The sequence below is a fragment of the Callithrix jacchus genome, chromosome 8 (genome assembly GCF_049354715.1).
Source record: "Callithrix jacchus isolate 240 chromosome 8, calJac240_pri, whole genome shotgun sequence".
Classification (NCBI taxonomy): Eukaryota; Metazoa; Chordata; class Mammalia; order Primates; family Cebidae; genus Callithrix; species Callithrix jacchus.
The window spans coordinates 11,838,126-11,853,016 of record NC_133509.1 but is presented as its reverse complement, the minus strand read 5'-3'; the positions used below and the strand labels follow the sequence as shown (position 1 = coordinate 11,853,016).

Below are 14,891 nucleotides of genomic sequence, written 5' to 3'. Positions count from 1 at the left end.
CACGATTTAAAACCATGAAACCTTGATTTCAGAACCTATGCTTCCACTTACTGTGCCAGCATGTCATAAAGTATACATACTTTTGAATAAATCACTATTTAATATGCATCAGTGTTATATATTTCTTAATATACAGCAATATAATAAAACATCAATGTTATGTATTTATGTAATATACATCAATGTATGAGTTCACAACTCTTATCACTAAGGATTTTTGGATTTCTTTAGTAAGTTTTAAGAAAACTTATGAATTAACAGTATAGATGATACAAATACATGGCAGAAGTAACAAGGAGGCACGTCAATGACTAAAAGTTTGGAGCACAAAACTCTCACCTTCTCAAAAGGCACATTTTTCTTTATATGCTGCAATATTGTATAAAATTTTCACAATTACGTATTACCTCAAAGAGGTTTTTTAAAAAACTACCCCCTGAAACATTTTTCAAATAAAACTAGAGTAAAGGCACTATCTTAATGTGTACTCTCAGAAACTAGAAACATCCTTCTTATCTAACATAAGAATTAAGTACAGTTATCAACTTGATTAAATAGTCCTTAATCATTAAATTAATGACAATAAGAAAAAGAGATCATACTCTACTGCCAATTGTTACAAGAGCCTGAGTATACATATGCCATATATCATGATAAAGTCTTTTCAGATCCAAATTAAAGGTGAAAAAAGAAATAAAAACAGGAAGAGATGATATGAGGCTTTTCCCCCAACTAATTTACTATCTTTGTAATACATGTGTTTAGAACAAAACAGTGCTACAAGGAGCATCTAGGTTAAAACCATTATCAGAGAGGCAACTACAGAATAAACAGATAGAGTATGCTCCTTGACGGAAAGACCTGCTAGTGAGAACTGACTTCTTCCCATATTCATCTACAAATTAAGCACAATTCTAATCATAATCTCAATGGGATTTGTCTTAAAACTCATCAAAATAATTCTAAAATTCACCAGAAACTGTAAATTTGGGGGAATAGCTAAAAAAAAAAAATTAAAAACAAGCATATTTGCCCTATCAGGTATCAAACTTCTATAGAGAGCCACAGGGGAGGGCAGATAATGGAATAAACACAGACAGACCTGTCACTGGAACAGAACTGAGAATCCAGAAAGAGGCCTTTTAGACGCAGGAAGACACAAAATGAAATCCCATACCAACCAAATGAGCTCAGTATGAATGAAAAATTTTCACATTAAATATATAAAAAATTTTTTAAAGATAATCTTGGGATGGTAGAGATTTTGCTAAATAATAATAATAATAAAGCTATAAAGAAGTGAAAGATTTTCAAGTTGAATAAAAAAATTTTTTAAATGAAAGATCTGACCATGTAAGTTAAAACTTCTACATAAAGACACCATAAACAAAATTAAAAGACAAGTAACAAATGAGGAGAAAATATGTGTAACACATATAACAAAAGATTAACCATTGTGATATCTAAAGAATTCCTATAAAGCAATAAGAAGAAAAGATAAACAACCCATAAGGGGGAAAAATGGGCAAAGGTATGAACAGGCAATATCCAGGAGACTAACACAGCACCTAGTAAACTACAATCCAGGGGATTAAAGAAGTCATGTTTTTCCAAACTACAAATTACACATATTTTCATGATATCAGAATGGGAAATGCCCTTCTACACTTGAATCTACAGACAAAAATTACCAAGAAAAATCTTTAAAATTTTCATAGACTTAAAGAGATCTTTGTACTAGCATTTGTCTAAATCAATGTGAAAAATTCTAAGACTTATCTAGACAGGAGAAGAAACACAGTAAATAAAACGTGAAAAGCTCATTATCAAATGAGGTGATTATAAATTAAAAAATACTTTTTTAAAATGTGAAAACCATTAAACCTCACTGATGCTTGGGGAAAATGCAAATCAAAACAATATCATGACAGTTTTTATATATCATATTGGCAAATATCTAAAAAGTGAGAATGCCCAATATTGGCAAGGGTACAAGGCACCCAATATTCTCTTACATTACTGGTAAAATTTTTCACAACATGGGAAAATAGTTGTAATTTTTCTTGTCATTGTTTCTTTCTTTTTTTTTCTTGAGACAGAGTCTCACTCTGTCACCCATGCTGCAGTACAATGGCACAATCTTGGCTCCCTGCTACCTCTGCCTCCCTGGTTCAAGCAATTCTCCTGCCTCAGCCTCCCAAGGAGCTGGGATTAATTTCTGAATTTTTAGTAGAGATGGAGTTTCACTATGTTGGCCAGGGTGGTCTCAAACTCCTGACCTCAGATGATCCACCCACCTCAGCCCCCCGAAGTGCTGGGATTATGGCCACCATGCAATATGTTAAGTGAGGAAAAGACATATTAAACATAAAGTAAGATCTCAGCCACGTTCTAAAATAATAATAACTACATTTTATGAGTACCTTTATGCCAGGGACCAGGACTGTTTACATGTACTAGTGCCCTTCATATTCACAATAATCCTATGAGTTAACACTATTATTACCCTCATTTTATGGAGAAAGAAACAGACAAGAGATCAAGTGATGGAACCAAGATGTCAACTCAGGTTGACTCTAGAGTCTCAGATCCTAACCACTAGCACAATGTACAGAAATTCATTAAACTCTTTAAACACAGTGGAGTTGAGTATACTGTCTACTTTAATTCCCTATTTTGTCATAGATTTTCTACTACTTTATTTCTCGAATACAATGATTTTTAAAAGGATCAATATCACAAGACAGCAACTGCCCCTGAAATTCCCTTAGAGATGCTAACTACAAAATAAAACTTACAAATCATAATCCAATAGCTTTAAATATTTTAGTACAAGAACATTTTTCTAAAGGAATTTCATATAAATCTATAACCTAAGAAACAGATCAAAGCAGTATTTTATTCTATCAGTGTATTTTAAAGCTCAAATGTGGCTGAGTACGGTGCCTCATGCCTGTAATCACAGCACTTTGGGAAGCTGAGGTGGGCAATCATTTGAGGTCAGGAGTTTGAGATCAGCCTGAAAAACATGATGAAACCATGTCTCTAATACACACACACACACACACACACACACACACACACACACACACACAAAGTTAGCCAGGCATGGTGGCACATGCCTGTTGTCCCACCTACTCAGGAGGCTGAGGTAGGAGAATCGCTTGAAGCTGGGAGGAGGTTGCAGTGAGCTGAGATTGTGCCATGGCATTCCAGCCTGGGCCACAGAGTGAGACTCCATCTCAAAAACAAAACAAAACAGCAACACACCAGAAAAACTCTAATGTAGAACATGTATAATGAGAACAATAAAATTCTTCTGATAAACACAAACTTTAAATGATGGATGATTAGGCAGTCTTATGTCAAATTTGTTTCATTTTGATTGCATGGCATCAAGAAAAAGCTGATTCACAAAGATGAGTAGATGATAAAGCATGTTTTGCAAATGATAAAGAATGTTTTCTGAGTGTTTTTTAAATAGTACATTAATGCTATTTAAGGATTTAATTACATCTGTTGAGAAGTTTTAAAAGTAGAACATTTCTAAATTAATTCTGTAATAATGTTAAGGAATGTGAATACTTGGTAGTTGTAAACTTTTTGGTAAAAAATAAAACTACAATATGTACTAATGCTGATATATGCATATGTCACGTTATTGCATAATGCAATTAGTTCTGATAGTACTGAATGTGCTTATATAATGTTACAGGAGCAAACAAGCACCACCCTAACATTTCAAAATATCAACATAAAACTACAGTCTTAATAATCAATAACATTTTTATCCTTTCTGAGGAGAAAAGGAAAAAAACCAATTTTAATTAAAAAATAAAATGGATTTTTTTTTTTTCCTCCCGAGACAGAGTCTCCCTCTGTCGCCCAGGCTGGAGTGCAGTGGCATGATCTCAGCTCACTGCAACCTCCACCTCTTGAGTTTAAGCAATTCTGCTGCCTCAGCCTCCCTAGTAGTAGCTGGGACTATAGGTACGTGCCACCACACCCACCTAATTGTATTTTTAATAGAGAAGGGATTTCACCATGTTGGCCAGGATACTCCCAATCTCTTGACCTCATGATCTACCCACCTTGGCCTCCCAAACTTCTGGGATTACAGGCATAAGCCACCGCACCCAACCTAAAACATAAAATGGCATTTAAAAAGTTTCAAGTCTATACACAAAGTGAGAAACTCTATTCCAAGGATTGTTGTCCTGAGTATGAGAATTACAGACAATTTACATTTTCTTCCTTTTGCTTATTTTCCCTGAAATACTCTAAATGCATTGCTTTGTTTGTTAGTTTTGGCTTTGCTTTTTTGCTTTTTATTTTGAGACAGAGTTTTGCTCTGTTGCCCAGGCTGGAGTGTAGTGGTGCGATCTCAGCTCACTGCAGCCTCTGCATCCCAGGTTCAAAGCAATCTTCATGCCTCAGCCTCCCAGGTGGCTGAGACTACAGGTACACAGCCCACCATGCCCAGCTAATTTTTGCATTTTTGGTATAGACGGGGTTTCACCAGGTTGGCCAGGCTGGTCTCGAACTCCTGACCTCAGGTGATCCCCCTGCCTCAGTCTCCCAAAGTGCTGGGATTACATTTGTGAGACACCATGCCTAGCCAACATTTTATGTTAAAAGTACTATAATTACAAACTACAGAAATTTGCAAAAAAGTACACAGGGAGGTCCCAAGTATGCTTGCCCAAAGTCCTCTAATGTTATAACTTATGTGACTCTAGTACACTGTCACCATCAGGAAACTGACCTTGGTACAATCCCAAGTTTATTCAGGTTTCAACAGTTTTGTATGCAAAATGGGACTTGAGAATGCTAGAATGTGTATGCAGTATGTATATGTCTGGTTGTATGAAATTTTATCACGTTTGCAGCTTTGTATAATCACACCTGAGACAGAGAACTGTTCCATCCCTACACAACGCCCTCATGCTACCACTTTACAACCACACCACCCCTCACCTCCCATTCTGAACTCCTAGTAACCACTAAATCTGTTCTCCATCTCTGCAGTCTTGTTATTTCAACAATGTTACATAAATGCAATCAATCATACAGTATATAACCTTTAACTCTCTCTTTTATTTTATTTTGCTTTTAAAACAGAGTCTTGCTCTGTCACCCAGGCTGGTGTGCAGTGATACAATCTTGGTTCACTGCAATCTCTACCTCCTGGGTTCAAGTGATTCTCCTACCTCAGCCTCTCTAGTAGCTGGGATTACAGGTGTGCACCACTACACCTAGCTGATATTTGTATTTTTTGTAAAGACACTTTTTTTTTTTTGAGACGGAGTTTCACTCTTGTTACCCAGGCTGGAGTGCAATGGCACAATCTCAGCTCACCGCAACCTCTGCCTCCTGGGTTCAAGCAATTCTGCCTCAGCCTCCCGAGTAGCTGGGATTACAGGCACGCACCACCATGCCCAGCTAATTTTTTATATTTTTAGTAGAGTCGAGGTTTCACCATGTTGACCAGGATGGTCTCGATCTGTTGACCTCGTGATCCACCTGCCTGGCTCTCACTCAGTATAACCCTCTTGAGATAACCTGGTGGTACAAATCTGTTGTCCTAATTTATTAAAATTCAGCATGATATGCACTTGAGTGTATATAAACATTTGTAACATTTTAAAAGTTTAAAACATTAAAATGTGAATCAAAGGCATATGAAATCCCTGTTTCACTGACACAGAACAAGGATTCTGATATACAAATTTTGAAAACTGGTAATCTAATACACATCTAGTACAATACATTACAGGTTGAGTACTCCTTATCTGAAAGCTTTGGAGCAGAAATACTTTGGATTTGGAATTTTTTCAGATTTCGGAATATGTGCATTATATATACCGGTTGAGCATCCCAAATCTGAAAATGCAAAATCCAAAATGTTCCAAAATCCTAAAACCATGAGTGCCAATATGACACTCAAAGGAAATGCTCACCAGGAATTTCAGAGTTTGGATTTTCTGATTAGGGATCCTCGGCCTGTACAAGCACTTTATAGAGAAAGACCCAGGGCTCAGTGCTATGTCTTATCAGTGTTTACAAGAGTACATGGTTTACAAGAACGCCTGGTTTTGCACTTTCCATAAAAAGTGAAACCTCTAGATTCTGGTTCTTTCCCAGAATCTATGACCAAGCTCTAGATTCTGGTTCTTTCCCAACCCAGTTGAGTATGTTACATTCAAATATTACCACTTGCTCTTCTTCTCAAATGACCACAGTTTACTACCCTTTCAAGATCTTCCTAATGATGGAGAAAATGAACTCCTCTTAAATTTCCAGATCTGGGTGGTGCTTTAGCTAGCATCACACCTCAGGTCCAATTCTCCCATCTCTATGTGCAGCAGGTCCACATGACAAGGCCTCCCTCAGAAAAAGCTACCCTAACCTAGGACAGATTTAAACAAACTCTTCTCCCTCTCCCTCCCTCCAGGTACCTAGATTCCCGATCTCATTCCTCCCTAGGCTAACCGGCTAAGTCTTCCGGATAGCTCACCCCCACTGCCTATCTGTTTGCTAACTGGGTGTGACAAACCAAGTGCTCACACCTTCAGGTTTACAAGGCAAACACTCCAGGAACTTACTTCTTGAATACCAATACCTTTGCAGTACTACCCTGCCTTTCCAAACAATGCTCTAAACAGGTAAAAGCTATAATACAAACTTTACATATTTTTGTCATACAGATACCAAAAATGGCAGCTTTTTTTTTTTTTTGCAACTTAAAAAATCTGGTTGATATGGTTATTGCTCTAACAATATTAGATCTAAATGGAATTTGAAGTAGTGATAAAAGGCTTGTTGTGATGGCTCATAACAGTAATCCCAGCACTTTGGAAGGCCAAGGTGGGAGGATTGCTTGAGGCCAGGAATTTGAGACCAGCCCAGGCAACAAAGTGAGATCTTGTCACTACAAAAAATAGAAAAAATGAGCCAGGCATGGTGGGGTGTGCACCTGTAGACCCAGCTACCTGGGAAGCTGAGGTGGGGGATTACCGATGTGGGGAGGTTGAGGCTGCAGTGAGCCATGACTGCACTACTGCACTCAGCCTAAAGAGACAGAGTGAGACAATGTCTCAAAAAAATAAAGGAAAGAAAAGAAAAAAAGGAAGGAAGGAAAGGGAGGGAAAGAAGTGAAGGAAGGGAAAGCAGCAAAAAGGATAGGAGAGGAAGGGAGGGGAGGGGAGGGAAGGGTAAAGGAAAGGGAAGGGAAGGAGAGAGAAGGATGGAGAGAGGGAGGGAAAGGAAGAAAAAAGAAAAAAGGGAAGACAGGGAGACAGAAAGAGTGGTGGTAAAAAGCTTGGACTCTTGAGCCAGACTGCCTGGGTTAGAATCAGGCCTCTGCCACTGTACTACCTGAATCACGTGTTAGTTTGTGTGGCTCAGTTTACTCATCTGTAAAATGGTGGTAAAAGCTACCTGCCTCATGGGACTGTTGTGAGACTTTAATAATATATGTAAAGCATTTAGACCACTGCCTAGCACACAGTATTATCTGAAAGTATTAACATTTATCTCTGCTACAGTCCAGATTCACTTCTTTGTGATATTTCTCTATTCCCCTTGGACTCTTTTCAGTTCAACCTGCTTCTAAAATTTCCATACCAAGAAATGATGACAATTTTAGAAATTTTATTTCTTAAATTCATCTTGGCTAGTCAAAACAAATTCTCTTTTATGACCTCGCAGTTATTAACATTTCACTAAATATAAATGCAAGCATTTAAAGTACAGGAGTAATGGAACAAATGCCAAGCCAAAGCAGGCTATCAGAACACATACATGATACGCTCCTGTTAAAAAAAAGGGGGAGAAATAATACAGTCATATAGATGCCTGGCTATGTGTCAAATGGTTCTGAAAAGTTTCACAGCGGCCTACTGACAGGGAGAACTGTCTGTTTGGGGGAAAGGATGTGAAGACTTTTCACTGTACATGCCGTGTTATCTTTCAAACCCGAAGCAACAAATGCATTACCTAGACAAGATTTAATTTTTACAATGGGGGTGCAGAGGAGATTCTAAATAAGGACTCTAGAAGCCAGGTGTCAAGTCTCAGTTTGCTACTACCTGTGCTATCTTGGGCAAGTTGCTTAACCTCTGAGTCTCAGACAAAGCAATGAGCAATAATAAATACTTCTAGGGTCTTTTTTTTTTTTTTTTTTGAGATAGAGTTTTGCTCTTGATGTGCTGGCTGGAGTGCAATGGTGCAATCTCAGCTCACTGCAGCCTTCACCTCCTGGGTTCAAGTGATTCTCCTGCCTTAGTCTCCTGAGTAGCTATCACAGGCACCCAACACCATGCCTGGCTCTTTTTTCTTTTTTTTGGACATGAAGTTTTGCTCGTTACCCAGGCTGGAGTGCAGTGGCATGAACTCAGCTCACTGCAACCTCCACCTCCAGGGTTCAAGTGATTCTCCTGCCTCAGCCTCAGGAGTAGCTGGGATTATGGGCCACACCACCACACCCAGGTAATATTTTATATTTTTAGTAGAGATGGGGTTTCACCATGTTGGTCAGGCTGGTCTCAAACTCCTGGCCTCAGGTGATCTGCCCACCTCTGCCTTCCAAAGTGCTGGGATTACAGATGTGAACCACCACACCTGGCCCTAGGTTCTATTCTAAAAGTTGTATTATATCAATGGGGTAGTAAATAGATAGTACTGTTTTTTAAGATATGAGAGAGGTACTAATCCAACATTTTTTAAAACAAGGCAAGTTTTCTGTGGCCTTTATTTTCAAATACAGTGGACCCTTGAACAGCATGGGTTTGGGCTGCGTGGGCCCATTTATATGTGAATCTTTTTCAGCTAAATGCAGACCTGCATATATGGAGGCCTAACTTTTCACATACCCAGGATCTGCAGGGCCCACAGCAGGGACTTGAGTATGCCAGGATTTTGGTAGAAATAGGGGTCCTGGAACCAACCCCATATGGTATGTCCTATGCATATACCATAGGACAGCCAGACTACTTTTATAAGAAACATAAATTTGTCAAGCCTATTAACCTTTCCAGATCATTTGTACTATTCTTACATAGAAACCCTTCTGAGAGGGGGTCTAATACATAGGAAATACCTACATACAATATTCTGCATATTAGGGCTGGGCATGGTGGCTGATGCTGGTAATCTCAGCACTTTGGGAGGCTGAGGGGGGCAGATCACCTGAGGTCAGGAGTTCAAGACCAGCCTGGCCAACATGGTGAAAACCCGTCTCTACTAAAAACACAAAAATTAGCCGGGCATGGTGGTGGGTGCTTGTAATCCCAGCTACGTGGGAGGCTGAGGCAGGAGAATCACTTGAACCCTGAGGCAGAAGTTCGAGTGAGCCAAGATTGTACCACTGCACTCCAGCCTGGTTAACAGAGCAAGACTTTATCTCAAAAAAAAAAAATTCTGCATATTAGTTTCTCTTGCACAACTTCAAGGGTTTTAAATGAACACATCTTTAGGCTATGCCATGATCAGCAATAAAATACATTAAAACAATGAACATTTAAACATATAAATGACTATATACAAGAAACTTATTATATTTAAAGGCATTTATTATCAAACACTGAAAAAAAAGTAACATCTCCAATCAATGGTAACAGCTAGAAGTGAGGACAGACTTTATTTCAGGAACGTATATGTAATCACTTTTCATCCTAATATTCATCTGGCAAAGTAGCTTTGTTTGTTTGTTTGTTTGTATGATGAGACAGGATCTCTCTCTACCACCCAGGCTGGAGTGCAGTGGCACAATCATGGCTCACTCCACAGTGACCTCAGCCTCCCAAGAAGCTGGAACTAAAGGCATGCACCACCATGCCCGGTTAATTTTTGTATTTTTTTTTTTTGAGACAGGGTTTTACCTTGTTGCCCAGGCTGGTCTGAAACTCCTGAGCTCAAGAGATCTGCCAAGTGTGTCAGCCTCCCAAAGTGCTGGGATTACAGGTGTGAGCCAACTCCTAAGTAGGTATAAAAATGCCTATTTAACCTAAGAAACTGTGCAACCATGAATATAAGGCCACAAGTTTAAGAACTGGGAGAGCTGGAAGCACCCCCACCCCCACCCCATCCCTTAGATTTGAGCTCAGTATAACAAACCAAGGGGGCAGGGAGGACTAACATAATGTTAGCTGGCAGGCTGGTGTAAGTTTGCAGCAGAATTTTCATTGATTTATGAGAAAATGGGGAAAAGTAACGACACAAAATAATTTTTTTTTTTTTTTGAAACGTAGTTTCACTCCTGTAGCCCAGCTGGAGTGCAATGGCACCATCTCTGCTTACTGCAACCTTTACCTCCTGGATTCAAGTGATTCTCCTACCTCTGCCTTCAGAGTAGCTGGGATTACAGGTGCATGTCACCATGCTAATTTTATATTTTTAGTAGAGACAGGGTTTCACCATGTTAGCCAGGCTGGTCTGAAAGTAAACTTTTCAATATAACTAAATGATTCCATTTAAAGATACTTTATTCTGGCTGGGTGCAGTGGCTCATGCCTGTAATTCTAGCACTTTAGGAGACCGAGGCAAGCAGATCACGAGGTCAAGAGTCCGAGACCATCCTGGCCGACATGGTGAAACCCTGTCTCTACTACAAATATAAAAATTAGCTGGGCATGGTGGTGCACGCCTGTAGTCCCAGCTACTCAGGAAGCTGAGGCAGAAGAATCACTGGATCCAAGGAGGCGGAGGTTGCAGTGAGCCAAGACTGATCATCCCACTGCACTCCAGCCTGGCGAAAGAGCAAGACTCCATCTCAAAAAAATAAAAAATAAAATTTATTCTGATTCTGTTCTTTCCAACTGTTTGAGTGAAAATATCCTTTTGTTAAATGAAATGACGGTGACGGAGACAGTGGTGTCATATTTGTGTTTTTATTGGCTGTACCTGGTAGAAATAAAAAATCAGGCAGGCTAGGCACGGTGGCTCATGAGGTCAACAGATCGAAACCATCCTGGCCAACATGATGAAACCCTGTCTCTACTAAAAATACAAAAATTAACTGGGTGTGATGGCATGTACCTGTAATCCAAGCTACTCAGGAAGCTCACACAGGAGAATCACTTGAACCCAGGAGGCAGAGCCTGCAGTGAGCTGAGAGCATACCACTGTACTCCAGCTTGGCGACAGAGCAAGACTCTGTCTCAAAAAAGAAATAAAACAAATCAGCATTTCGATTGTAGCCTTATTTTGGGAAAATATTTCTTTAGAAATCTAAAAGTCTGGCCCTTTACATCATGATGGCCCCAAAAATAATAGGGGACTTTACACACAGATAATACATGCCCTCAAGATTCTCTCTTTAACCTCTACCTTATTCTGTTTGGATTAGGACATTTGGGGATTGTGAAATAAGAATCAAGTTGAGTAGAAGCAATCCAAAGCCATGTGCTGACTCTGGATCCTGGAAGAGGGCTTTCTTCAGAATCTTCATCTGTTAACTTTTCTCTAGGCTCAAACTTTTTTTCTTTTTCTTTTTTTTTTTGAGACGAAGTTTCGTTCTTGTTGACCAGGCTGGAGTGCAGTGGTGGATCTTGGCTCACCGCAACCTCCATCTCCCAGGTTCAAGCAATTCTCCTGCCTCAGCCTCCTGAGTAGCTGGGATTACAGGCATGCACCACCACACCCACCCACCTAATTTTGTATTTTTAGTAGAAACCCAGTTTCTCCAAGTTGGTCAGGCGGGTCTCAAACTCCCAACCTCAGGTGATCCACCTACCTCGGCCTCCCAAAGTGCTGGTATTACAGGCATGAGCCACCGCGCCCGGCCTGGGATCAAACTTTCATTCCCTAAGAGTCACATCTTTGAGTAGTACTGCTACATGGCAATCACTACTCAAAATAAACTAACTTGAGCTGACCAGTAATCAGCTTTCATTTAAAGTCTCTTTCAGCTAGACAAAATAAAAACTTTCAATGTTTGTCTACCTACATCCAAAAGAAAATTCATCTATATATGTATATATGTGATTATATATGCATACATGCATGTGATTTTGATCAGCCTGTTTATAAACGATTTCCAAAATAAGTTGACCTGTAAATTCATTTATTAAATGAGTAGCTTATAAACTACTTGATTTTTGCAAACAAGTAACAGGCTGATTTTTGATAAACAGGCTGATCAAACTGAACAAATTTCTTAAAATAATTTCACTGTATAGATAGCAGGTAAGTTATTTACTCTTAATAGCATATCTTACTTTTACCTATCTTTTAACAAGCATCTAAGTTAAACTATTTTATGTCCACAGCTACACACTGAAACACTTTCAGTCACAACGTATTAAATTCACATTTAAAACTATAAAGAGATCCAGTTACCTTTAGTCTTACATGTACTTACATACGCTTTTAACATACTTCTTGATGTTTTATGATGCACAAACATGCAGCTCTTGCAGGATCTGTAACTATGAGAATATTTAGAATGTATGCTTATTAAATGGTTCAAAACTCTCTTTTTTAAAGAAAGTCAATTTTAAGAACTTAAGCATACAGTAAAGTACTCCTTCCATGCCCCAATGTTAAAAGAACCATTTATTTTAGACTACTTGTTTCAAAAGAAAATCTAAAATTGATCATAATTCTGCTTAAATTCCATATTAACCTAGGATCAAAATTATTTTTAGTTCTTGTTTCTTAAATACTTGAAATGTGCTGCTGCACCATGTTTTCCTTATATATTTATTCATTCAACTAACTTCAGGTGGAAGGCACTTACGAGTTTACAAGCCCTTTCTCAAAGTGGAAATAACAAAATTTTGCATAAAAGATACTTAATGTTTCTCAAAGGGTATCTGAGAGTCTAATCAGCCTACTAACTTGGTTCGGAATTTACACCAACAACAAATGTGAGCTTTTTGTCACATCTAGGTATTTTCCTCTGTAAACTAATACCTACATTTTAAATGCGTTTTCCCTGTAAAAAGCTACAGGATTTTAGTTTAAGAGCAAATGAGATAGAATATCTGGTCCATGAAAAAGCTAAGTGGAAAGATCACCACCCTGAAATTTGTAACCAATAACAAGACAAACTCCAATGCTACCTTGTTCATGTAATCAACAATATGAGTCGAAATAAACAAAGTAACTTGCCTAGGAAAATTTAATGCATTAAAATAAAATGTAACCAACAAATTACAACATTAAAAAAAAACTAAAATGATCAGTAACACACACAAATCGCTCAAGTTTAGTAAAGCGTGTGTTTTTAATCTGTTGGTGGTATCCTATTACACTAATAAGCAACAACGTTTAAGTCGTGCCAATGCCTAAAACACCACCACCCACATAACATACTTGGCCTTTACTCCCATGAAGCTTAAACTCAGACCCAAACTCACACCATTTCCCCCTGCTGGCACAATGAAATATACGAGGGGAAATCAAAGAAATCAGATACGATAAGTGCTGGTATCTTCTTCCAGAGTAGTGTCAAATTCATGTTTGCCCGCAAATGTCACGGTCTCAGGAAGTCTGCAAATTCTTACTAGCGCTGGAGTACAAAGAGGCCTGACCACAGAAACACCCGTCCTAGCACCAGGAAGACCCTCAGTCGGCGCAGGCCCCAAAGCCTCGGCTGCAGCGATGGGGGGCAAAAGGGGGCCGCTGGCCTCGCGGGTGCAGCGGACAAGGTCCCACACCCCCGGCCCGCCTCCCGAGAATTAGGAAATCTGTCAGGCCGGCTGGGATCCACCCGCCTCAGACCCTCGCGCTCCAGCCCAGCGCGGCCCCCGCCCGTCCGACCGCACCCGACGGCCCCAGCCTCCCGACTGCATTGTCACCTCGTCCCTCCCTGGTGACCTTCAGGCCCCCATCACCTTCGCAGCGCAGCCTGGGCTTGGGCTGCCCCTGGGGCAGGAGCGCCCAGCCACCGCCTCCCGCCCCGCCCGATCCCCCGCGGCCCGGTCCCCACCGACCCCAGGCCTGAGCTCCCGCTTTGCGCTCCCCACCCCCAGCCTCCACCCTTGCCCCCCGCGGCCGCTCCCAGCCCACTCCCCAGCCAGCTACCTGGAGGCAAGGGCGGCAGAGCACTTCACCCAGGGCCCCAGGTTGAAGAGGGCCCCGTGCTCGGGGTCCCACTCCTTCTCCCGCTCTGCTGCCGCCGCCGCCGACCCCACCACCGCCGCAGCCCACCAATGGCTCGGTTGCTTGCTCCAGGCCCGGTACCCACACACCTACCGCCTAACTGCCCGGAAAGGCGTGAGGAAGGAGGCGCGGGGGAAGACGCGCGCAAGCGCCGAAGGAGGGGACGGGGCGCGCAACCGCAAGGGAGGCTGGATTGGCCAGCGGAGACTGAGGCGGCACAGCCCAGCGCGCGTGAGGGGCGGAGCCTGGGAGGGGGCGGGGCCTGGAAATAGTGTAAAGAGAAAAGAGAAACTTCTTCTTTCAAAAACTCAGGCAGATCAACTAGGCCAAAATATGTTTAAAAAGGTTTCAAAAGGAAAACTATAAAGTAAAAGAGGAGGGAATTGTGGGAAGTAGAAAAGTTCCTGTGGTCCCAGCTCCACGGGAGGTTAAGTGGGAGGACTGCTTGAGCCGAGTTCAAGGGTGCAATGAGCTATGATTGTGCCACTGCACTCCAGCCTGGGTGACAGAGGGAGACCCTATTTGTAACAAAAACAGTTTGGGGCCAGATACAGTGGCTCATGACTCTAATCCCAGCACTTTGGGAGGCCAAGGCAGGCGGATGACGCGGTCAGGAGGTTGAGACCAGCCTGACCAATAGGGTGAAACCCTGTCTCTACTAATTAGCTGGGCGTGGTGGCGCCTGCTTGTAATCCCAGCTGCAGGTCTGCACCACTATGCTTGACTAATTTTCTTAAATTTCGCATAGACGGTGTCTTGCTATATTGCCTAGGCTGATGATCTCA

The 14,891-nt window shown here is 40.9% G+C and overlaps 1 long non-coding RNA gene across 2 annotated transcripts in view; it reads right to left on the bottom strand.

Annotated features, from left to right (window-relative positions):
- The window catches only part of LOC118144784 (uncharacterized), a 137,269-nt gene extending 123,017 nt beyond the window's left edge, over positions 1 to 14,252 (bottom strand). The window contains exons 1-2 of one of the 2 annotated variants that reach the window (XR_004729531.3): positions 14,029 to 14,252; positions 12,362 to 12,428 (exon numbers count right to left, since the gene is read on the bottom strand). This is a non-coding gene — a long non-coding RNA (uncharacterized LOC118144784). The remainder of the gene's footprint in view (positions 1 to 12,361; positions 12,429 to 14,028) is intronic. The other variant, XR_004729530.3, reaches the window with a different exon arrangement.
- Between the last annotated feature and the right edge of the window lie 639 nt (positions 14,253 to 14,891).